This window comes from Oryctolagus cuniculus, chromosome 10, assembly GCF_964237555.1.
Source record: "Oryctolagus cuniculus chromosome 10, mOryCun1.1, whole genome shotgun sequence".
NCBI lineage: Eukaryota > Metazoa > Chordata > Mammalia > Lagomorpha > Leporidae > Oryctolagus > Oryctolagus cuniculus.
Genome location: NC_091441.1, coordinates 115,575,734 through 115,599,630, shown reverse-complemented (window position 1 = coordinate 115,599,630; position 23,897 = coordinate 115,575,734). Strand labels below are relative to the sequence as shown.

At 51.2% G+C, this 23,897-nt stretch overlaps 1 protein-coding gene across 7 annotated transcripts in view; it reads right to left on the bottom strand.

The window, feature by feature from the left end:
* The window catches only part of VGLL4 (vestigial like family member 4), a 192,996-nt gene that overhangs the window by 16,630 nt on the left and 152,469 nt on the right, over window positions 1–23,897 (bottom strand). Inside the window, exons 1-2 of one of the 7 annotated variants that reach the window (XM_070051111.1) lie at window positions 20,815–23,897; window positions 1–20,765 (exon numbers count right to left, since the gene is read on the bottom strand). The exon at window positions 1–20,765 is cut by the window's left edge and continues 8,003 nt beyond it. The exons of 5 other annotated variants lie outside the window; for them this stretch is intronic. The gene's annotated coding sequence lies outside the window, so the exon portion shown is untranslated. One more of the 7 variants, XM_070051110.1, reaches the window with a different exon arrangement.

Genomic DNA, 23,897 nt, shown 5'->3' with positions numbered 1-23,897 from the left:
CAAACAGAGACAGCTCCCATTCACTGGTTCACTCCCAAAAGGCCTCAAACAGGAAGGACTGGGCTGAAGCTGGGAATAGGAACTCAACGTAGGTCTTCCCCATGTGTGGTGGGGGCCCAGCCACTGGAGCCATCACTGCTGCCTCAGTCTGCATTAGCAGGAAGCTGCAGCCGGGAGCTGGGAGCCGGGAGCCGGGAGCCGGGAGCCAGAACGGAACCTAGGTGCTATGATGTGGGACATGGTATCTTTACTGCTGCATCCAGTGCTCACCCATATGAGCCTTCTTAATACCAAATTCTTTTGAAGGCTCATGTTTAGTTACTCCATATTTTAAAGCAAACCACAAAATACACATATTACAAAATGGCTCAGTGACAAGACTGGCTACTCTGTCCTCCTTGGAGGGACAAAGTTCCATGGTAAAAAGGTTGGGAGTGGCCAGTGCCACGGCTCACTAGGCTAATCCTCTGCCTGTGGCGCTGGCACCCCGGGTTCTAGTCCCAGTCGGGGCACTGGATTCTGTCCCGGTTGCCCCTCTTCCAGGCCAGCTCTCTGCTGTGGCCAGGGAGTACAGTGGAGGATGGCCCAAGTGCTTGGGCCCTGCACCCCATGGGAGACCACCCCATGGCTGACCGCGGCGGCCACTGGAGGGTGTCTCTCTCTCTCACTGTCCACTCTGCCTGTCAAAAAATTTAAATAAATAAATAAATAAAAATAAAAATAAAAGAAAAAAAAAAAAAAACTCAACGAACTCTACTTCCTCTTCTAACCACTGGAAACCTTCTAGGCAGGCCAGCCTTACCATACCGCAAATTCCCTTCACCAAACATGAGTCCCTTCAGATGGCTGTGATCCCATACCCATTCTCCACTCTGTCACCCCCAGCTGTCGCTCTAGGTTTGAGCACTTGTCTTTAAGGAGGAGAGGAAGACAGACTCCAGAAGCAAGCTAAGGACGGAGCACACAGGGGCAGGTGCTGTGCACACTCAGGATGCCGGCAGTCTGCACTAGAGTGCCTCAGGGCAAACTCTCCCTTCCTATTCACGTGCACCTTGGGAGGCAGCAGGTGATGGCTCTGCTCAAGCAGAGTCCCTATCCCTCACGGGGGAGCCCTGGCTTCTGGTCTAGCCTGGCCCAGCCCCAGTTGCTGTAGGCATTTGGGGAATGAACCAATGGATGGAAGACATCTCTCTCTGTGTGTGTATGTGTCTGTCTCTGCTTCTGAAATAAATAACCTTCCTTAAAGGAACAGAGGGGGGGCCAGCGCCATGGCACAGTAAATTAATCCTCCACCTGCGGCGCCAGCATCCCATATGAACGCCGGTCCTAGTCTCAGCTGCTCCTCTCACAATCCAGCTCTCTGCTGTGGCCTGGGAAAGCAGAAGATGGCCCAAGCGCTTGGGCCCCTGCACCCGCATGGGAGACCAGGAAGAAACACCTGGCTCCTGGCTTTGGATAGGCACAGCTCCGGCCATGGCAGCCATTTGGGGAGTGAATCAACGGAAGGAAGACCTTTCTTTCTGTCTTTCCCTCTCATTGTCTGTAACTCTACCTCTCAAATTAATAAATAAAATCTTTAAAAAAAAAAAAAAAACAGAGCCCACCAGAGAAGACACATCTTCCCCACTTCATCATGGCAGTGTGCACTGAAGCAGTAATCAGGTACACAGCCTAGTAAAAATGAACCAGGGATGGGAGGGGCCACTGCTGTAGTGCACTGGGCTAAACTGCTGCCTGCAGCACCTGTATCCCTTAGGGGCACCGGTTCAAGTCCTGGCTGCTTCACTTCCCCAACCCATCTCTCTGCTGATGCACCTGGGAAAGCAGTGAAGGAAAGCCCAAGTCCTTGGGCCTATGCACCAATATGGGAGGCCCAGAAGAAGCTCCCGGCTCCTGGCTTTGGCCTGCCTCAGCCCCGGCCATTGCAGCCATCTGGGGAATGAACAAGAGCATGGAAGATCTATCTCTCCCTCTTCTCTCTCTGTAATTCTGCCTTCTAATAAATGAGTAAATCTTAAAAAAAAAAAAAAAAAAAAAGGAACATATAACATCAGGACTGATCTGAGAGCTACAGTCACAGGAACTACATTAAACAATTTATTCTATTTACTTGGAAGGCAGAGTGAGACAGAGAGAGACACAGGTTCAGGAGAGCAAGACAGAGATCCTCTCTCTGTTGTTTCACTCCCCCCCTAGATGGCCGCAGTGGCTGCAGAAGGCCCAGAACAGGAGCGAGAACTCCAACATGGTCTCCCACGTGAGTGGCAGGGGCTCAAACACTTGGGTCGGCGTCCGCTGCTTTCTTGTGAGCATTAGCAGGGAACTGGATTAAAAGCGGAGCAGCCGGGACCCCACATGGGATGCAGGGTCTCAGGCAGCAGCCTTCCCCACTGCACCACAGTTCCGTCTCCAGAACTTCACTTTTAACCAAGCAACACAGATGCTGGTAGTCTCCTCAGCACCAGTGTCACATGATCAGCCTTTCCTCATTTCCTTTTTAATTCAGCTGCAACTGCAACCCAATACTGGCTCCCAAGCAGATGGAAACGAGCTCGCAGACACTCGCGTCACACGCGCATGCCTCCTTCCCATGCTACTGCGTCTTCACTCCACGCAGCACACCTGGGTGCTGGCAGCATTCCCGCGTGTCCAGCCCTCTGCTTGGCAACAACCAGCCCTGAGCGATTTCCCGGACTCCTCTGTACCAGAGGACAGCCCTTGACTTGGTACAAGCCAGCAGCACCTGACACGGATTAAGAAGCTGGCCTTTCCTTTAAAGCCATTCTCCTGCCATGACTTCAGCAACAGCAAATAAACAAACCCAACACCTGCATCCAATCATGGTCCACTGTCCTCAACAGTGAGGGAAGGGAAGCAGCGTGTTTAGGAAGTGATCAGGTTTCCTCCTGCAAGAAGGGACCATGAAGGCCTCAGCCTGAGAACAATGGGCGGGGCAGGGGGGGTGCGGCGCCGTGGCTCACTTGGCTAATCCTCCACCTGCGGCGCCAGAATCCAATATGGGCACCGGGTTCTAGTCCCGGCTGCTCCTCTTCCAGTCCAGGTCTCTGCTGTGGCCCGGGAGTGCAGTGGAGGATGGCCCAGGTGCTTGGGCCCTGCACCCCATGGGAGACCAGGAGGAAGCACCTGGCTCCTGGCTTCAGATCGGCGTAGCTCCGGCTGTAGCCATTTGGGGGGTGAACCAACGGAAGGGAGACCTTTCTCTCTGTCTCTCCCTCTCACTGTCTGTAACTCTACCTGTCAAATAAATAATCTTTAAAAATAAAAAATAAAAAGAGAACAATCGGGAAGCATGTTACCTCTCAGAGCACCAGGACAAGCATCCAGTAAAAGGCTCACCGGGACAAGTATCCAGTAAGCTGTTTTCTTTCACATCACAGATAGCATTATAGAAAAAGAATTCAGCGATTTAAAAGGAAGGTGATTCTGAGTGCCCCAGGTACTTAGAAAGGCTAACATGGGGTCACTGAGGAGCCAATGTAAACCCAGCCCCTTCATTCTCCAAGCAAACTTGTGAAGGGACCTGGAAAACAAGGTAGTGCTAAGGGCCAATTATAAAACTGCATTTCTGGCCGGCGTTCTGGCTCACTAGGCTAATCCTCCGCCTGCGACGCCAGCACACCGGGTTCTAGTCCCGGTCGGAGCGCCAGATTCTGTCCCGGTTGCCCCTCTTCCAGGCCAGCTCTCTGCTGTGGCCAGGGAGTGCAGTGGAGGATGGCCCAAGTTCTTAGGCCCTGCACCCCATGGGAGACCAGGAGAAGCACCTGGCTCCTGGCTTCGGATCGGCACAGTGTGCCAGCTGCAGTGCGCCAGCCGCGGCAGCCATTGGAGGGTGAACCAACAGAAAAGGAAGACCTTTCTCTCTGTCTCTCTCTCACTGTCCACTCTGCCTGTCAAAAACAAAACAAAACAAATAAACAAAAAAAACCCTGCATTTCTTTGAACATCTGCATAGAATTCAGATTTAACTCTTCTTAAGCGATCCGTTTAGCCTATGACATCACCAACTGCTGAGAGGAAGCCCCTGGCAGTTCTGAACCCAGAACCCAAGCCCTGCAGGAGAGGATGTGATCATCCCATTCCACAGTGAAACAGCCTTTCCCCCCAACACTGAGAGCTGACGGTTCCACAAATGCCTGTGAAGAATTACGAGTAGGTGAGCCCAGCACCGAGGGTCACACACCTTTCCTTTTCGAAGATCATGGCTGATGGTGACTCCTCCGCACCTTGTAAACTGAAGTCACCACCCCCAATCCACCCGGCATCACAGCTCTTGTTTGCCAGGCTCAGGGAGATGAACTTGTGTTCTGCAGACACCTGCCCCTTCCTTCCCACAGGACTTACCTGCTGTGGACGGTGCACAAAAGGACTCCACCAACATGCAACCAGATGAACTGAAGTCAAGCCTGAGGCCCTGGAAGGGTCTTACTATGGCAGAGAACATGTAACAAAATTCACCAGCTGAACCATTTCTAGGTGGCACTAACGTTCATACCCATGGGTGACTGTCACCATCCATCTCCCCAGACTCGGCCAGCATTCCTTCCCTTCCCTTCCTTCCTTCCTTCCTTCCTTCCATCATCTACCTGCCTATCTACCCACCCGCCCTGTCTGAGAGACAGTGACAAACACCACCATTGTACTTCCCATCTCTATGAACCTGACTACTCTGGGAACCTCACACAAGTAGACTCCATCAGCAGTTGACCTCTTGTGACTGGTGCATTTCAGCCAAGGCTCAGCCCTGTGGCAGCATGGGTCAGAACTCCCTTCCTCTTAAGGTGGAATGACACCCTGCTGTCCACACAAACCGCAATCGTCATCCAGCCAGCCACATCTGTCCATCCACCCACGGACACCAGGGTCAGGCCGCTTCTCGGCACTGTGAGTGCTGGGGCTGTGCACACACGTGTGCAAGCATCCGTTCGATTCCCTGCTTCCAGTTACGCCATGCGTCCCCAGCAGTGGCCCTGAGTTCCACAGGAACCCCGTGTTTCACTCGTGGGCCTTGGAAGCTATGCAAATTCCACTGGAGGGAACAGTGAGGTGCACTTTTCAGCACACGTCTGTCCCCTCCACCAGAGGGGAATACAAAGAAGGGTCTAGGCTAGCACAGGCACAGAACCTGCCTTTGTGAAGAGAGCCCAGGTGACTCCTGTGAGAAACGCACAGTGTAACCATCTGACAGAAACAAACACCGTCCTCCCCAGGCTCCCCCAGCTCAGCGAGCGCAGCAGCACGTGGGGCTGCAGCTCCTGCCGGGAGCAGCTGGAGACTCCCAAGCCGCGTACGTGTGTTGCACACTCTCACTGCAGCAAGCCCCCAAGGATGGCTAATGGCAGCCAGCTATGGTAACTACCAGTGCACAATATAGGGGCTTCTGCCCCTCCCTCATCCATCTTAGCTTGGCTCCCAAGAGAGGATGCCGGCACCTGGCTGCACCTGTCTACACCAGCAGGAGGGCGCCCCCAGCTGGCTGAGCTCAGCAGGCACTCAGTCCCCTTTCAGAACCGGGATGGGGAAGAGGACGGGAGGACGAAAGCTTGCTGGGGAGTTACTTCACAATTTGTGAGAGAAAAAAATGAAGGCCCTCGTTTCTCGCTGAGTCTCTCACTGATCCTACACTCACAGAGCAGAAACCCAAGTGAGATTTCCACGGAGGGAAGTGGTCAAATTGCCAAGGTCAACACATACAGACTTCCATGTGGCCAAGTGCTTTTATTTGCCTTGTAATTTTCTTTAGGAACAAAGGTGAAAGCTGAAACGCACCTCCCCTTTTTGAGATCTGGGAGCTGCACTGGGTGGGTGGGGTGTGGGGGGCTCTGTGTGCCATTATCTGAGGGCTATCAGTCACCACCTGAAACCTGGGGACCCACACCCTCATTGAAGGGGCATCTGCCCGGGGCCGGGGGGGGAGGCCTGTCCCAGCCTCTTGCTCCTGCCTGAGGACAGAGATGCTGCTTGTGCCCTGGGTCTGCGTGGGACAAGGGGCGTCTGGTGAGGCCAGTGGGAGGGGCACTGTCCCTTCTAAGCAAAGCCCACTCTGCCTCTCCTAGCACTTGCCGCCTCCCAGCTTAAATTAATTACAGCTGAAAATACAGGGTTGCCATCTGGTTTGAGAAAGCAAGGCTAAGGGAATAAAATGAAAGAGTTTCTGGTACTAACCTCACTTTAATCATTGCCAAAAAGCATGAAGACAGCCCAGCCTCCTCCCACAAGAAAGCCCTGGGCCTCACAGACTTGGCAAAGCTGCTGCTGGGGCTGGAGAGGCAGCGCCTGTCAGAATAAGAGTCCCTGCAGCAGGGCTCGAGGTGAGGGCAGGCTCGCGCCCTAGCAGGGTTTCCTGCGGGCCTGGGCTAGGGCAGGCGCTCGGGAGGGTGTGCTGACAGAGGGCCCTTGCCAAGAGGTCACACGCACACTGCAGTCCCGTTCTGTGAGCAAATGGCTCTGCTGTCGGAAGTACAGTGTGTGAGATCCTCTTGCTTTGTTTCTCCATCTTCCCTACCACAAGGCTTTTCTAAAACTCTGAAACAAGGCTCCACACCCTAGGCTGAGGAGAGCAGAGTGCAGAGGGCTGCAGAACCAGAGAGGAGGAAGGCCGGGATCACCCTGGTTTCCTTCATGGAGTCCCCAGCCACAAGTCCTCCCGGAGCGCAGGGTCCCCTGGCACCCCTCCAACGGGCACAATCCCACGGGAGAGGCTTCTTATTTGGGCTAAGAGAATGGCTGACTGCCAGCTGCACACGGGAGGCAGGGGTGCCACAGCCTCCCAAGCTCACAAAAAACACCAAGTCTTCAGATTCCTGAACAGTTCCCTAGTTCCAAACGACTAGGGCATTTTCTGCAGGTTTAGAATTTCACCTGCCCACTACCTGATTCCTTTAGACCCAGGTGTGTGTACAAAGAAAACGGAGAGGTACCTGAGCCTCCTGCGCCTGTGAATAACATGGACCGCATCACTGTAGTATTTACTGGAATAAGCACTGACCAACCAGCTACAGACTTTCATAAACCAGAGACTGAACCGTAACAGGAGAAGGTAATGATGGATTATGGAAAGAGTATTTCCATAACCTTGTTCGTAGCAACAGTGTCCACAACACTCAAAGTCTTAGTGGTGTGCCTTTCTAGTAAAGGGCACAGCTGCCGAACCACAGGAAACATCTGGGAAGTCAGTCAAGTACAGCAGAGTTCAAACTGCTGATTTCAGAGCTCACCAAGGGTTCCCACCAAGCGGCCATTACAAAGACACTGCGCGCTGAACTCCAGGGTGAAACACCTGCCTGAGGATTTTGTGAGGACCAGCGCGGTTGTGCCCTACCCTCAGCTCCCCCTGCACCATCCTGCTCATCATGACCCCCCCCCATCACTCCCCACACCCACAGCTCCCCCAGGGCCTCAAGCACTGTAGTACCAGCAAGATTGGGGTTAATGAACTGATGAAGAAACAGGCACACAGCACACAGGTATTAATAAGCACCTACAACCATCCTACCCCACGGCATGTCCTAGGTGTGTGCTACACCAGCAGAATTCAACCCACTTAAGTCCTCTGTGGAGTATTTCAGAAGGCTTTTCCAGTTTTACAAAACATTTGTTGATTTTATCACATCAAGTAAAAAAATCATCTGTTTCAAAATACACAGTAAACAAAGTTGAAAAGCAAAGAGCACTATTTTCCGACCATCTGACATAGGATCCTTAAAATCAAGAGCTCTTAACACATTTACAGATGCAGGTATGAACAAGATAGTCAGCAAGTATTTAAAAAAAAAAAAATTCACAACCCCTAGTAAAACAGGAAAAAAAAAAAAAAAAAAAGGGCAAGCAAAGACCATGACAATGCTTCCCTCTGACACTCACAAAAGTTAAATGGTAGCAGTCACCCCTCCGATTATGCATGCCATAGGAGAGGCAGGTGCAAACAGCTGCTGGTGGGAACGTCAACCCATAAACCGCCCCAAGTCCAAGTCGGCAGGACACACCAGTGGAGAGAGAAACAGATGCCTTCTGCCCAGAAACTACACTTCCAGAAAAATGGCAACTACGAGGTAGACACAAGGCTGGAGATGCCTACAACTTCTCAGAGCGATGGGGGAACGCTGTAGACAACTCAACCAGCCGTCTTAGCAAGCAAGTTACTCTGGTTACAAGCTACACAAAACAAGGTTAGCCAGCTCAAAAAGCACGGGGGGGGGGGGGGGATGGAGTGTTTCCTGGAAGGATATTGTGATGTTTCTTGGAAATCAAAGAAAACAGCTGAATAACCAATCCTTGAAATGAGAAAAGAAATGAGGCGGCCCCAGAGACGCCACAGGAAAGGGTACCTAGTGCACCTCTGGCGGGAAGCCGCCCCCTAGCCCTTCCCCTCCCTACACGAGGGGTCCCTGCCACTTATCCAAGTCTCCCCACTCAGGCCTCATCACTCACAAGTGAGGACTTGTTACTAACATCAAGTCAACATGTCAGGTCATTTCCACGAGCTATCAAATGAACCACTAAAAATGGTAAGATTCCCTTCCCCACCCCCCAACACACACATAAACGCCTCCAGTCTCCACAGTCAAGAGACTTCACCTGGCTTCAAATGGATTATTTTAAGAAAGAAATTGGCAACCTCCCAGGAAAGCAATCTATCAGGGAGTTTCATTTGGTCTCAGGTTGAGAGAGAAAAAGAAACCTCTGCCATGATTAAATGAAGGTATTAGGTCTTTTTAAAAAGTAAAAGTGTTAGGACTGCTGGCTACCAAAATATGTGCCTTCGGGGCAGAGATAAAACTTAATGAAAAATCTACTGAAGTCATCTTAAAGGAGGCAAGCAATGTTTGACTCCCCCCAGGAATCTCAGCCATCCTGTGTCCCCCAGCTGCTGCCTCGCTCCCCCACAGCATGTCTCCCCCTCGCTGGCCCTGTTTCTGAGCGACCCCATTCACACACAGCCATGTACTGTACCTGTTTTCCTGGAGCCAACCTGACCACAAGGCTGAACACCTGCTCCGCAGGGAGGATTCTGCAGTGCTCCTTTCTGCTCAGAATTCTGCCTCGGCCCCCGGGAGCTGCAGCCTACCTGAGCAGACCTGAGCTGACCTCTGTTGGGGACGTCTGCCTCCTGAGCACCCCCTGCTACAAGCTCACAGAGGCGGCACACCCCATCCTGTCCAGGGGAGTCAGAGCTCAGGACAGTGTCTACTAGGCATCGTGGGAGAGGATCGCAGGTTACAGCGCATGCACTTGACACATACATGCCAGTTTTAACGTACATCCTGAAAAAAAGATGATGAAAACGTTTAAAATCAATTTAGAAGACTTGGGAGCAGGTTTGGCTAGTTGGTAAACACTGAATCCCACATCAAGAGTGACTGATTAGAATCACAACTCCAGCCTCCCGCTCCTGTGCACCCTGGGAGGCAGCAGTACAGGCTCCAGTGGTTGGGTCCCTGCACCCACTGTGGGAGAACCAGATGGAGTCCCCAGATCCCAGCTTTAGATAGTAAGCCCGAAGATGGAAGCTGTCTGCTGCTCAACCTGGAAAAAGAAGAAAGAGCTGTGGCCAGGGTGCTGCTAAACAGTGCAGTGTCCTCGCTGAGAGCTCTGGACAAACACCTGCAGGCTGCAGTGCTGCCCACCCACCAGCCCTGCCCAGCACCTCCCTCACAGCCACAGCCTCAGTGCAGGAGAAGTTGAGTTCTTGTCACCAGAATCTTTGGAAGCTAACAGCCTACCCCAGATGACATGGTGCCATCCAAAACCAACGCATGGGGCACAAGGGCCACCAGCGATACAGGCACAAAGCTATCAAACACACACAGCAACAATGAATCTGTCAGAAAACAGCTGAAAAACAGTGTCTTAGAGGACTTTTTTAGGTAAATCTGAAACCACCAGAAGCTGAATATACCTGGGCTCCATCTGTTTGCTTTTCTAACACGAGCGTATCGACTCTGGGTGGATTTTCACCCGGAGGGAACATCAGGCCACCTCTGCCTTGCAAGGCTCCTGCAACTGACTCAGCTCCTACCTTTCCATCCAACTCACGGGGAGCAGAGCCGGAGTACGAGAAATACATATCAATAGAGGGGTAAAAGAAGCATCATTTCATTCACACAAACAACTCTGAGGGCTAATTACCCAGAGTCACCACTAGGATAAGGTCATCTGATCCCAAACACACATCCCAGGCAGGGCAAGTAACAGACTATTAGGTATGCATCTGCAGTATTGGGTCCATTCTTTATTGTTTCTTTCTTCTTCTTTTTAAAAAAGATTTATTTATTTGACAATGAAAGACAAAATGACAGGGAGAGAGAGAGATCTGCCATCTGGTTCACTCCCCACATGGCAGCAATGACCTGGCCTGGGTCAGGCCAAAGCCAGGAGATCTGAATTCCATCCAGATCTCCCACATGGGAGGCAGGGCCCAAGAATCTGGGTCATCTGCTGCTGCTTCCTCAGGTGCATTAGCAGGGAGCTGGACTGAAAGCAGGGGAGACCTCGCACTGGCACTCTTGATACAGCATACAGGCAGGCCTCACAGATGGTGGCCTCACCCACTAAGCCCCAACATCGACCCCTGATTGTTCTTTGTTTTGCGGGGAGTGGGGGTAGGGGTTGGCAGTTAGTGGAGCAGGTGGAGGAGACTCTGTGCCTGTTTGCACAGAAGTGGGCAGAAGGCTTAGGACAAGGTGTTCTAAGCCATGTGTAAAATCCATCCCAGTCACAAGGAAGATGCTTTCCCAGTGGCTCCTTTTCATTTAAACACTGGCTCAGCAGTTAGCAGGTGCAGGACAGGAAAGAGAACTGAGTATCATTCAGCTCCTGGCCTAGAGAAGCTCCCCCAGTCTGACGAAGGGGGACATACAGACAGGCACACAGTGATAGTCACATGCTACGGTCCTAACAGAGAAACCCTGACCTCAAGGCAGGAAGGGTTGCCACTTGCTGAAGAGGCTTCAGAACACTGTACACGGGTGGGAGGGAGGGCACTGACCCCTCCATCCACCTGTGGCATTGGGAACTCCAGGGGCAGACACCCACGATGCAGGTCTGCTCGGGGACACTGCAGATGTCGAGAGTCAGGGAGGAACTCTAAGAAGGGATGGACACTTCAGAATCCTTCTTCCAGAGCAGGTGCTCACCCTCATGGTCAGGACCGCATTCCATACTGGAGTTGCCTGAGTATGAGTCCTGGTTCCAGCTCCAAGTGACTGGGTCCCTGCCCATTCCGTGGGAGACCTAGATTGAGTTTGGTTTTGGCCCAGCCCAGGACCACTGCAGGCATTTGGAGAGTACCAGCAGATGAGAGCCTGCTCACTTGTTCTCTCTGGTGCTCTTCCCACCTCTCTCCCCAACCTTTCTTTCTCAAATGAACAAAAATTTAAAAAGAAAATAAAATATTATTCAGAGGAGGGAGCTGCCACAGAAATGGGGTCCAAACCATGACCTAGGCTGGTGTTACGTGGACAGTCAGAACTAGGTGACTCACAGAGTGGATGCAAAGCATTCCAGTCCTGACGCTGGGGGACAGAGGCTATGGGGCAAACTTGGTCAAGTGCTGGGAGCAGCCACGAGCAGCTCCTGAGATCAATTCCCAGGAGGCAGCTGGTACATGCAGGTGCAGAGACAACCCCAGAAGGCACACAGATCGTGATGTGAGGCTCAGGTCCTGGGCAGAGTTAGAGATTCAGGGTTCATCAACCCATAATGGAAACTCAAGTCCTGACTTGGCTGGTGATTTCATGATGCCTCTGCACAGGGTGAAGGGCAGGGAGGAGCAGTAAGGATGAGTGCCAGGGTTCTGGAGAGGCCTCTGTGAGGACGGCTTTCTCTGTCTTGAGACCAGATGTGCTGCCGCAGGAGCAGACGAGTTCCCGAGAGCACAGGTTAGAAAGCAGGTGGCACCCCTGTTCTTCTTGCCTCTGCCCCTGCCTGCTCATCTTTCAGCTTCTTCTGCCCTTTTACAACACAGCCTGAGGTCCTCCCCGGCCACAGTGGCCCAATCTCAGACATGCAGCTTCCGGAACTGGGAGCAAAACGTATCTCTTTTCATTATGAATTACCAGGTCTCAGGTCTTCTGTCACAGCAACAGTAAGCAGACTAAAGATAGCCTCCAAATTCTGGGAGGAGGACAGGACCACAGAAAGCCAGACAGGAGTGCTGGGAACCAAGGAAGAAGGGACTGTCAAGGAGGAAGGCAAGGAACGGCCAGTATCTGAAGTCACTGCCAAATGCAGGGGGTGAGGCTTCGTTAGAGCTGTCAGTGTAGAGAACAGCACAGGACTGGCCAAGTGGAGGTCGAAGCAGAGGTGGTCTGCTCTCGGGACAGCTGCAGAACAGACAGAGCAGGGTTTGGAAGACAGAGTGGGGGGAGACCAGGCCTCAGGCTCCCTCAATTCCTCTGGCATCAAGAAACCTCCTGAAAGCCTCCAGCAGGAAATGAAGGCACCCAACAGTCCCTAGCAAGGGATCATACGACGGCTTCACTCCAACAGCCCCGCCAGGCAGCACCAGGGCTCTACAGGTCTACGTATTTATAGCAGAATTTTGAAAGCAAATAAAAAGCTCATTCTGCAGGCAATGTTTGTGAGACAAGTGTGCTCTATTGAAGATTAATGTTAAGTCTCATGAAAAAGGGATAAAGAATTCTGTCTTAGCTCTGGCTACAACATGAAAATACCATGGCAGAGGGCTGGGGTGAGGGGGGGGGGGTGACTAAACACAGTCCTGGAGGCTGGGCTCTCAGAGCAGGCACCCACACGGCCACTCCCCAGAGGGTTCTCTATCTGGCCGGAAGACAGCTGGCTTCCCACCACGCCCTCATATGGTACAGAAAGGGAAAGGGCAGGCTCTCTGGGGCTTCCTGGAAAGGCCCTCATCCCATGAGCTCAGCCAACCCTAACTACCTCCCCAAGGCCTCAGCTCCAGGTACTGCCACACAGGGGCTCAGGGCTTCCACACAAGGATTTGGGGCAGGCCACAGAGTGGGTACACAATGCAGTCTCCGAAGAGTCTAGGGTCAATGACCATGAGACACCGGAGGCTTCTCACTGTCTGTCTATACACAGAACCTCTTCAAGCCTGAAACGTGATGACCTCACAAGCAGACCCAGGGGACAGTGTGCGGTACTTTCTGAGCGTTGATTGGGGGACACCCTGAAGTAGTCTATGGGCAGTGGAGAGGAGTATTCGACACAGCAGAGGAACTGACTCCAAACAAATCAGAAAACCAGGTAACCATCCCAACAGGCTTGATGACGCACCATGTGGAGGGAGCCACAGCTTCAAATCTCAGGCCTGCTTCCACAGACTTGTCCAAAACTCCTCAAGGAAGGGCAGGCAAGGGGCTAGAGGAGAGGATGGCCGTGAACCTGCCAGGCTGTGTCCGTTGGGCGCTATGCCTTCACTAGGGCTACCAGGGCCTGAACCTGAAATGCGGACCCTGTCTCCAGCTACTGCCAGGCCCAGAACACTACTGCAAAACTAAGTTCTCTAATTACACCAAGGAGACTGTCAAGAAATTTCTAAAGCAAGAGTGTGTGAACAGTAACCCAAAGCCATGGGAGCCAAGCAAGGAGAGACGAAGCACTGCTCGTGACTGAACACAACTCCACTGGAGACAGAGCGTGGGCGTGGACACTGCCCCAGGGCACGCCAGCTGCATGCAGAGGCAGACAGACACCTACAGCACCCACAGCTCCACCAACTGCTCCGTCTCTTTCTGGAGCTCAAACCTATGAGGATTATGGGGACCACACTTCCCACACAGGCAGGAGTTTGAGGGCTCAAGGCCACAGTGAGATGGGTACTCTGGCTGTGCAGAGCTGAGCAAGTGTCCTGGGGTAGAAGCACCTTTGGGACAGCTCGAGATACCTCAGGACAGCCCATGAGCCACAAAGAACCAGGGCTGGGACAGCAGAGTCCCAGGCTGTTTTGCCTCCTCTGATTTGACTTACTGATTCCATCCATCTAAATGTGCGTTCCACTGGCTGCTGTCAGCACCAACCGTGTGCCAGAAGCACTGCCCCAATGCAAAGCCCTCACTTCCCAAGGGCTTTGCCCACCTCTGTAACCCCCATGATGCTGAGAGCCCCTGAGGCTGCAACAGACATGCAAGGATGGGCCCCCCTGTGTCCTGCAACCCTCACTCCTGGCACCCTTAGCCTTTCTTCATCTGGCATGTTCTGTGCCCAGAGAGGTGCCAGCAGCGAGGCCATGGTCTGCCCGCACAGCTCTCAGCAAAGACTCTTAAGGCAAAAGTGAGGTCTGCTGGGAAAAGGCTGATGTCAGCTCCTTAGAGCAGAGCCCAGCTCGGATAAGGAGGCCTTTGTTTTCAGCTCAACTGTGAAAATGAGAAAATGCCTCCAGCCTGACAAACAAGAACCCACACAACACAGGTCAGGCCTGCGGCCTCGACTTAAAGGTACCACACTTCATTAGCACAACATGGCCAGGGCACTCGGTGCGGTCACCGTCGGCTTCAACTCAAGTGTCAGGGGCACAGCAACTCCCACAACACAGTTCTCAGATTGTAACTCCTGTATTAAGAACCCGGACTCCTTTCAGTATTTACTTCTGAAAGTAAATACTGATCATTCATATACACTGGGTGGGGGGGGAGGTGTGCAGGAATCATAAAAGAAAGGGAAAGAAACCCTAACTTAACAGTATCTTTGTTTCCAGTCAGGGTAATTATAATCAAGGCCACTGACTGTTTTCTTAAATCCCCAGCGCACTCCTGGAAATATCTGCAAGACTGTGGATGAAAGCACAAAGCAGAGACAACAAGAGGCTTCCGCTACTCCAGTGCGGACCACGCCAGGGTGGGGTGGCAGAGTGAGTGCGCGTGCGCAGCTGTCAAAGTGTCTAGGAGACTGATTTTAAATAAGAATTCAAACAGTTAGAAGAGCATTGTGTCCAGCACGGACATGGAGAACATCCTATCCAAAACCCTAGTTCGGGCCTCTCAGGGCAAGCACAGAACAAGGCTTCCTTCCGCAGTCCTTGAGGGCAAGGGTCAACGGGCTTTGAGGACCAAGTGCTCTGTTACTAAAAGGACCCTCACCACCTCATCCCCGCCCCCGCCTCCACGCACACTAAGAGTTTCCGGCTCTCCACTCTGATGCATCCGGCTGCGATGACAGCAGACCATCCACAACGCAGGGCGCCGAGGATCCAGAGCAGCCGGCCAGCACTGGCCCACTGCCCCGCGGCCTACAACTGAAGCCTGGCTATGTTCTGTACCAGTCAGCTGAGCAAGTTACAGAATCTCAGAGTTACCGTCTGCAAAAGGGGTTAACAATAGTATGCCCTTCTCAGGGCTGTAAGTTCCATGAGGCCACAGCCAGAAGCACAGTGTTGGGTGCAGACGCTGGGGCCCAGGTCCATCATCAACTCTCCGTGAGGGAAGGCCCACCCCTCCCTGAGCGCCCTGTGGACACACATACGACATCAGCTCTACCACAAATACACCTGACTTCTTGCTCTGGCAGTCTCTGCTGCCAGGAGGCTCACAGCACTACAACAACCTCAACTTCCCATCTCCTCTGGAGTCAGTTCTAATCTGACTTCAGTTTTAAGTTGAAATGAGGAATTGCTTCTTTCACTTTCATGGAGTTTATGAAGCAAACAGTCTCTTGGGAATGCACACATAAACACACACACACACACACACACCTCCAAACTAAAGGGATGAAAAGAGCCACACCGGCACCGTGGCACAGTAGATTAATTCTCCACCTGCAGCGCCAGCATCCCATATGGGCACCGGTTCTACTCCCAGCTGTTCCTCTTCCAATCCAGCTCTCTGTGGCCTGGGAATGCAGTAGAAGATGGCCCAAGTCCTTGGGCCCCTGCACCTGCATGGGAGACCGGAAAGAAGCACCTGGCTTCTGGCTTTGGATTGGCGCAGCTCCGGCCGATGGGGTCACTTGGGGAGTGAACCAATGGAAGGAAGACCTTTCTCTCTGTCTCTCCCTCTGTCTATAACTCTACCTCTCAAATAAATAAATAAAATCTTAAAAAAAAAAAAAAGCCACAAAAAGCCAAAGGTGCCCCCAAACACAAGGCCCCACTTATATAATCTACTCCTTTAAAAAAATTAAACCCAGAGGAAAAGCCCAGATTCCATCCGAGCCAGGAATCAATCTCTCTCACATATGTAAGACACTGATATATATATATATATATATATATATATATATATATATATATATATATCTTACTTATAATCTCTCTTACTCTCTCTATATAAACAGATTTTTAACAAAGTTTCCATTAAATACCCAGCAACTGATTTCAAAGTCTTCCCCCTACCTTCTCTTTAACTCCAAGAATTACTGGTTTCAGTCTGTTTTCCCCACTTTTTCTCTTCATCCTTATGGAGAAAAGCAACTAGGGCCTGGGGGAAAAGACAAATGATGGGGGTACGGGGGAGAAGAAAGCAAAAGAGGACAAGAAAAAGGGAACCGCAAAGGAAGCAGATACCCCCAGGTGGGAAGTATGGAGGACGCAGAATTGCTACCCTGGGGGCCTGAGCTCCCACAGGAAGGCCAAGGCCACAGAAGCAGAGACAACACTGGGCCCACCAGGACAGCGTCCACAAGATGGAAGCCTCACCCACAAGAGGCCCCTCCTCCAGTCACCAGGCACTGCCAAATGCACAATGGCAAAGGCAGCCAGTGAGCGCACAGGCTGGTCAGTAACCATGGCTTTAACCCCTGCATGCGCTTTCTCAGGCCAGCACATATAAACTCTGATCGCCAACACAGGGCCTACTCCAGCCAGCATACGAGCTGAAAGAACAAGTCCTCTAGGTGGTAGATATGACGTGCTCAACTCAACACAAAACCAGTCCAGCCTATCAGGAGCCATGCATGGGAGGCATCAAGTACATGACACTCATCTCTAAAGCTGCTTGTGATTTGAGGGCAAGAGACAACTGGCATGTAATCAAATCATCCTGGTTTAGGGGTCACACATGGCAGGGTGAGTCCCAGTTCCACTATTCTGGACATATTCTTTCAGAGCCGCAGTGTCTGCTTCCGCCACACAGAGCTGACACAGGCAGGCAGGCAGGGCCAATCAACTCATGTGGAAGGGTCACCTCACTGTGATGGGGCAGCGCCCAGCACAATCTACGAGTCTCAACAGTTCAGCCACACAGCAAGTCCCAGAACCAGTATGAACTCTGCATACTATTACTGCGTCAACTGCCTTCACAAGTTCTTATTTTAAAACCTTCTTTGTGGGGATGGAGCTGTGGCGCAGCAGGTTAACGCCCTGGACTGCAGTGCCGGCATCCCATATGGCGCCAGTTCGAATCCCAGCTGCTCCACTTTTGATCCAGCTCTCTGCTATGGCCTAGGAAAGCAGTAGAAGATGGTCCAAGTGCTTGGGCCCCTGCACCAGTGTGGGACACCTGCAAGAAGCTTCTGGATCCTGGCTTCAGATCAGCACAGCTTCGACTGTTGCGGCCAACTGGGGAGTGAACCATCAGATGGAAGACCTTTCTCTTTCTCTTTCTCTCTCTCTCTCGCTCTCGCTCTCTGCCTCTCCTCTCTCTGTGTAACTCTTTCAAATAAATAAATAAATAAATCTTTTTTAAAAAGTATTTGTTTGTCTATCTACCTATTTATTTGGAAGGCAGAGTGACATGGAGAGACAAAGAGCAATCTTCCATTGCTACTTCACTCCCCAAATAACCCCAACAGCCAGCACTGAGCCAGGCCAAACCCAGGAGTCGGGAACTCCGGGTCTCCCACATGGGTGACAGGAACCCAAGTACTTGGGCCATTACCCACTTCCTCCTAAGCACGTTAGCAAAAACACTGAATACTGTTATTGGAAGCACAGAGTAGTCTGGACTCGGTTCCGGGCACTTAGGAAGTGGACCGACACAAGAGATGTTATGTATATGATGTGTCTGTATGATACGAAACACAGGCATTCCAAGTGGTGGCTTAACCTGCTGCACCACAGTGCCGACCCTAAGAGTTTTTATTCTACTGCAAATACGAGAGATATCACAAGATACTGGAAATTACCTAAATGTCCAAACACGTGGGACTGCTGCACAAACTCTGGCTCATCCAAGCAATGGAACCCTCCACAGCTGTACACACAGAGGAGACGGGTGGGAAGAGATGTGCACAACATACTGTGGAATGAAATGAGTACACAGAGAAAGAGGGGGAGACGAGAAAGCACTTGTGTATTTGCTCAACTCACCAAAAAGAAACCCAAGCAGGATGCTCACCTACAGGGAGAGAGAGGAAAGGAGGAGAGAGACAGGGAGCAACCCTTCTCTGTGAGTATACTGCTCACTAGAGCTCTGACTTCTGCAAACAAATTAATGGTTTATGTATTCAAAAATGAGCCAATCAACAAGGACAGAAAAAAAAATCTCAAAGTGCACACAGAAATTAATGACTCAACCCCTATTTATTTATTTTTTAAAGATTTATTTACTTGAGAGGCAGAATTACACACAGAGAGAGGGAGAGACAGAGACAGAGGTCTTCCATCTACTGGCCCAGTCCACAAATGGCCACAACAGCCAGAGCTGGGCCAATCTGAAGCCAGGCCAGGAGCCAGGAGCTTCCTGCAGATCTCCCACTTAGACGCAAGCGCCCAAGCACTTGAGCCATCTTCCACTCTTTTTTTTTTTTTTTTTTTTTGGACAGGCAGTGTTAGACAGTGAGAGAGAGAGACAGACAGAAAGGTCTTCCTTTTCCGTTGGTTCACCCCCCCAATGGCCGCTGCCGCCGGTGCACCATGCTGATCCAAAGCCAGGAGCCAGGTGCTTCTCCCAGTCTCCCATGCGGGTGCAGGGCCCAAGGACCCAGGCCATCCTCCACTGCACTCCCGGGCCACAGCAGAGAGCTGGACTGGAAGAGGAGCAACCGGGACAGAATCCAGCGCTCCAACCGGGACTAGAACCCGGTGTGTTGGTGCCACAGGTGGAGGATTAGCCTAGTGAGCCACGGCGCCAGCCATCTTCCACTATTTTCCCAGGACATCAGCTGGGAGCTGGATAGAAGTAGAGTAGCCAGGAGTTGCACCGGTGCCAATATAGGATGCCAACACTACAGACAGAGGCTTAACCCGTTACGCCACAGCGCCAGCCCCATGACCCAACTCCTATACCTGTGTGTATTTAAGACAAATACTAAATAACATAGCAATACTGACAGGGGAAGGGAGTGACTTCTGAAGATGAGATTTTGTTACACCCCAGAACAGAAGAAAACACTGCCAACATATGAACACATCTTTAATCTTTTTAGTAGGCTTGTTTTGTCAAGTCATGGACATAACAATTCTGTGCTATAGGACTGAGCCATGGAAAAATGTGTTGACGTTGTTGGGAACCAGGGTTCTTAACTAGGGGAAAAGAGAGACACAAATAGAAATTTGTGAGGCTGAAGAACTGCTGAATGTAGCTGGATTCACGCGGGAGTGCGGACAGGAACTCAGGACACATCCCACGGCTGCTCAGCAGAAATTCTGGGATGATGGAGCTATTCTCCATCCGAATGGTCCAACACGCCAATACTAGCCAAAGGTGGCTACCCAGTTTAGAATAAGGCTACTGCAACTGAGCAATTTTTAGTTTTGTTTCAGTTTAGAATTAAGTTGCCACATGTGGTTAGTGTGTATCCTATTAGACAACTCAAGTCTAGAAGTAAGGACAGCATAGTAATCGTAGGTTACCATGTAACATTCTGTAACACCCCAAGAACAGCAGTAATAGCCTGCATACTCAGGCCCAGCTCTCAACTACCGGCCCCACTAAAAGGAGCCAGCATCCCCAGGCAAAGTGGACAAGTCCATGACTGAGCCAGGCCAGGTGGGTTACCAGGTGAACTCAGAACACCCGGTCTGCTAAGAACAAGAAAGTGCTCAACAACAGCAATGGAAACAAGATAATGGAAGCACGGTGGGAGTCTGGCTTAGCGGGGGGTTGAATGCCTGGCCCCTAACCCTAGCTTCCTGCCAGTGACCACACTGGAAGGCACAGCTAAAGCTCAAGTAGACAGGTTCTTGGCACCATGAGAGATCAGAACCAAGTTTCTGGCTGCTGGCTTTGGTTCCCTGCCCACTGTGGGCATTTGGGGAGTGCAACGGTGGATCACAGTGCTTGGGCCCTCTCTCTGAACTTCTCAAATAAGCAATTTTTTTAAAATAACTTAAGTGGGCCGGTACCACAGCTCACTAGGCTAATCCTCTCGGTTGGGGCACCAGATTCTGTCCCGGTTGCCCCTTTTCCAGTCCAGCTCTCTGCTGTGGCCCGGGAAGGCAGTGGAGGGTGGCCCAAGTGTTTGGACCCTGCACTCGCATGGGAGACCAGGAGGAAGCACCTGGCTCCTGGCTTCGGATCGGCGCGGCACGCCGGCCACAGCACACTGGCTGTAGCGGCCATTTGTGGGGTGAGCCAACGGAAGGAAGACCTTTCTCTCTCTCACTAACACAGCCTGTCCAAAAACAAACAAACAAACAAAAAACAACAACAGGAATTCATAAAGCCACGTGGAAAAAAAAAAAAAAAAAACGGAGAAAAGGGAGACGCCTTCTTTAGCCATCATTCTTTACCAATCTTTAGAAAGAATTACTGACATTTCCTCAAGAAAAATCCCACTTCACACTAACCAATTCTTAATCCACTTTCCTTCTGATTAGCAGAGTAATTCTCACCCTCCAGACAGACAGTAATGGTCTGAAGAAACAAAAAAAAAAAATTTCTCAGGACCACCTTATTAACATGGTCTGAAGAAACAAAAAAAAAACTTTCTCAGGACCACCTTATTAACAAGAAAGTTAACAACACATGACTCTGGTTTTAAGGGGCTGGAGCAAGAGGCCGGGACCTGGAATTTTCCAAGAAAACCTCTCTTCTCTCCTGCCCCACCCCCATCAAATCAGCTGAAATACAGTTTCTGTCCAAGCCACTCCAGCTGCCTCTCTCTACTGGAAAACATTCCACACACTGGTTACACTGAAATGCAGCCTCAGCATACGTCCTTGGGGTCCCTGCAGCCACTGCGCAAACTTGTTCAGTAACACTCTTTTCCCCAATTTATTGTGGCTTCTTCAGTGATAAAAATAAACATGTCTTCATTACATATCATTAACAAATCTAGGATGATATTTTCCCAAGTTCTTACCACACAGAAATGGGAGATGTTTAAGGTGAGTGATACGCAAATTACCCTAACTCCACAATTATGCAATATATGCATGAATTAAAACATCTCACTGTGTGGGCATTACCTAAAATCTCCATTACAACATGGCGCCTGTCGGATGGCGTGTCTGCGGCTGCCTCAGTTAAGCTACATAAGATCAGACCACCGGCAGGGATAGGTCTGCTTTAGTTCTGGATACGTGGACAGTGCGAGATCCCTATACTTTACTTAAGGCGCCCCTGTGCGTGGTCCACCCGTGCCTGCATGACCTTTTCGCTGACCGGCTCCCCTACTGCGCATGTCCTTCCTAAGCTTTATAAGCCTGTACACTTCCTCAATAAAGCGGTTCCTGCTTCGACAGAATTCACGGGTGCTTGTGGTGTGTTCATAACCGTAGACCTTACCCTTCCCGTTCGCCTTGTTGGGGAGTATCTGTACTGGCCCCTGCTAGTCAGGGGCCAGCCTCAGACTTGACAGGCACTGACAACATTGTACCCCACAAATACATAGTACAATTATTATGTTTCAAAATCAAAACACGGAGGCTGGGCCATGGCATAGTAAGTTAAGCCTCCACCAGCGGCACTGGCATCCCATATGGGTACCAGTTCGAGTCCCAACTGCTCCACTTCTGATCCAGCTCTCTGCTGATGGCCTGGGAAAGCAGTGTAAGATGACCCAAATGCTTGGGCCCCTGCACTCACGGAGGACCCTGAGGAAGCTCCTGGCTTCCTGGCTCTGGCCATTGCAGCCATTTGGGTAGTGAACCAGCGAATGGAAGACCTCTGTGTCTCTCTCTCTGCCGATAACTCTCTCTCTCAAATAAGTAAATAAATCATTAAAACAAAACAAAACTCAGAAAATCTTTTCAATGGTTAAGAGGATAAATTTTATGATATGGGTGTGTTACCATAATAGAAGAACTTTCTGGAAGGAAAAAACCCAAAACCTGCTCTATTTTCCTACAACTCTGCATAATGACATCAGTTGTGAGCTGTACATGAAATGTAGCAATTCCTTTATTTATAGGGTCATCACACACCTGTACCACAAGGTTATATTTGTAATTACTCAAGGAGTTACAAAATCACTTTCTAAAAGCTTGAGCATTCAAATAGTGTCTTAGGCAGAATACTAAATATTGACTGCTGCTCAGGCACTGCACTGAGCACTCTAAATAATCCTGTGGGTAAGATGCCACTACTGCTCCCTGCCCCGCCCCCGAAGGAGAGACCAGAGCACAGGCACTGACTGAAATGCACTCTCGTCAGTTCTCACGTATTTCCTCATTCCCTGCATCATCACTGCTGCACCTTACAGACAGAATTATCAACAACAACAGGACAGCAGCCAGCAGCGCAGTGCTGTACTGTGCCAGCAGGCACTCTGCGCAGTGTGCCGCCGAGGCTCTCAACAGTTCCACAGAGTAACCACCATCGGTGCTGTTCTGAAAACAGGGACACTGGACCCAGATCAAGTGTCTTGTGCAAGACCTCCCAGCGGTCAAGAGGCAGACTCAAGATTTAAACTAAAGCATGAGAGATCACAACACACAGTCGCTAGGCCACCACTCTCAAGAAAGAAAGAAAAAAACAAAAGGACCAATGTCTCTTATTTGGGTCTGGGGGAAGGAAGGGGAAGGGAGTAAGAATAAGTAATCAAAGGAGGAACTTCGAACAGCTGAGCAGCGGGACACACATCCTGGGCCTGGGAGGGCGCACTGTCCCGCAGGCCCTGCTGCTGGATTCCTGAGGGCAGCAGATGCCAGGGCCCAGACTGCGGCTCAGCCTCTGACTAACACTGCAGTGATTTATCTGAGGATAAATACCTCTGTCAGTGTCTTATGACCCAACACAACAGCCCGAGTCGACTGGAACGCAGGGAATGCGGGCGCTGTGCAGAGGTGGTGGCGGGTGCACTTCGTCTCCAGAGGAACCTCAGCTACACCTTCCTGCCCGAGCGGCAGCACCCCCACCCCGGGTGGCAGAATCCTGGCTGGCTGAAAAACACGTGCACAGGCTGGATGGGGGTTGGGGGCAAGTAGGGAACACAACCTTTGAACCTGGATGCAGAAAGCTACTCCTTCCAAGAACCAGAGACCCCCACCATTTCTGCTAAGACCCATGTCTCTAATCATTGCCACCAATGCACAGCTGTGGGGGCCACGCCACTCTCTCCAGTCCTGGACCCACAGCAATGTGAATTCTGCTCCCCAGGGGAAGAGGGCATTAGAGAAACACGGTCATGTTCAAACACCTTTAGTTTTAATTCATCCATTTCACAAATACGGAGACAGGCCCAGTGAGTTTAGGCAACTTGCATCAAAATGATGGAGAGCAGAGTCTGATGGCAGATGGAGGAGCAGGACCCAGTCTCCTGGCTCCAAGACGGATTCTCCAGCCCACGCTGGGGCTAACGCTGGCTATGAACCTGCACAGCCACTTTCCCCCTAGCGGGTACAATCCTAGGTGCACAGCCACTTTCCCCCTAGCGGGTACAATCCTAGGCTCCATATATACGGAACTGCACAGTGGTCTGTGAGGTGCTAGCTTTCCTTTCTTTGGCACATGGAGATGCTCCCCAACAACCAGCAGTGTACACAGGTGAGAAAAGGCCTGGTTTTCAGACAGCCACCCCGACATGCCCTCAGCAAACGTTCACTCTCACGGGGAAAACACACAAAGGGCTGCACAGGTACA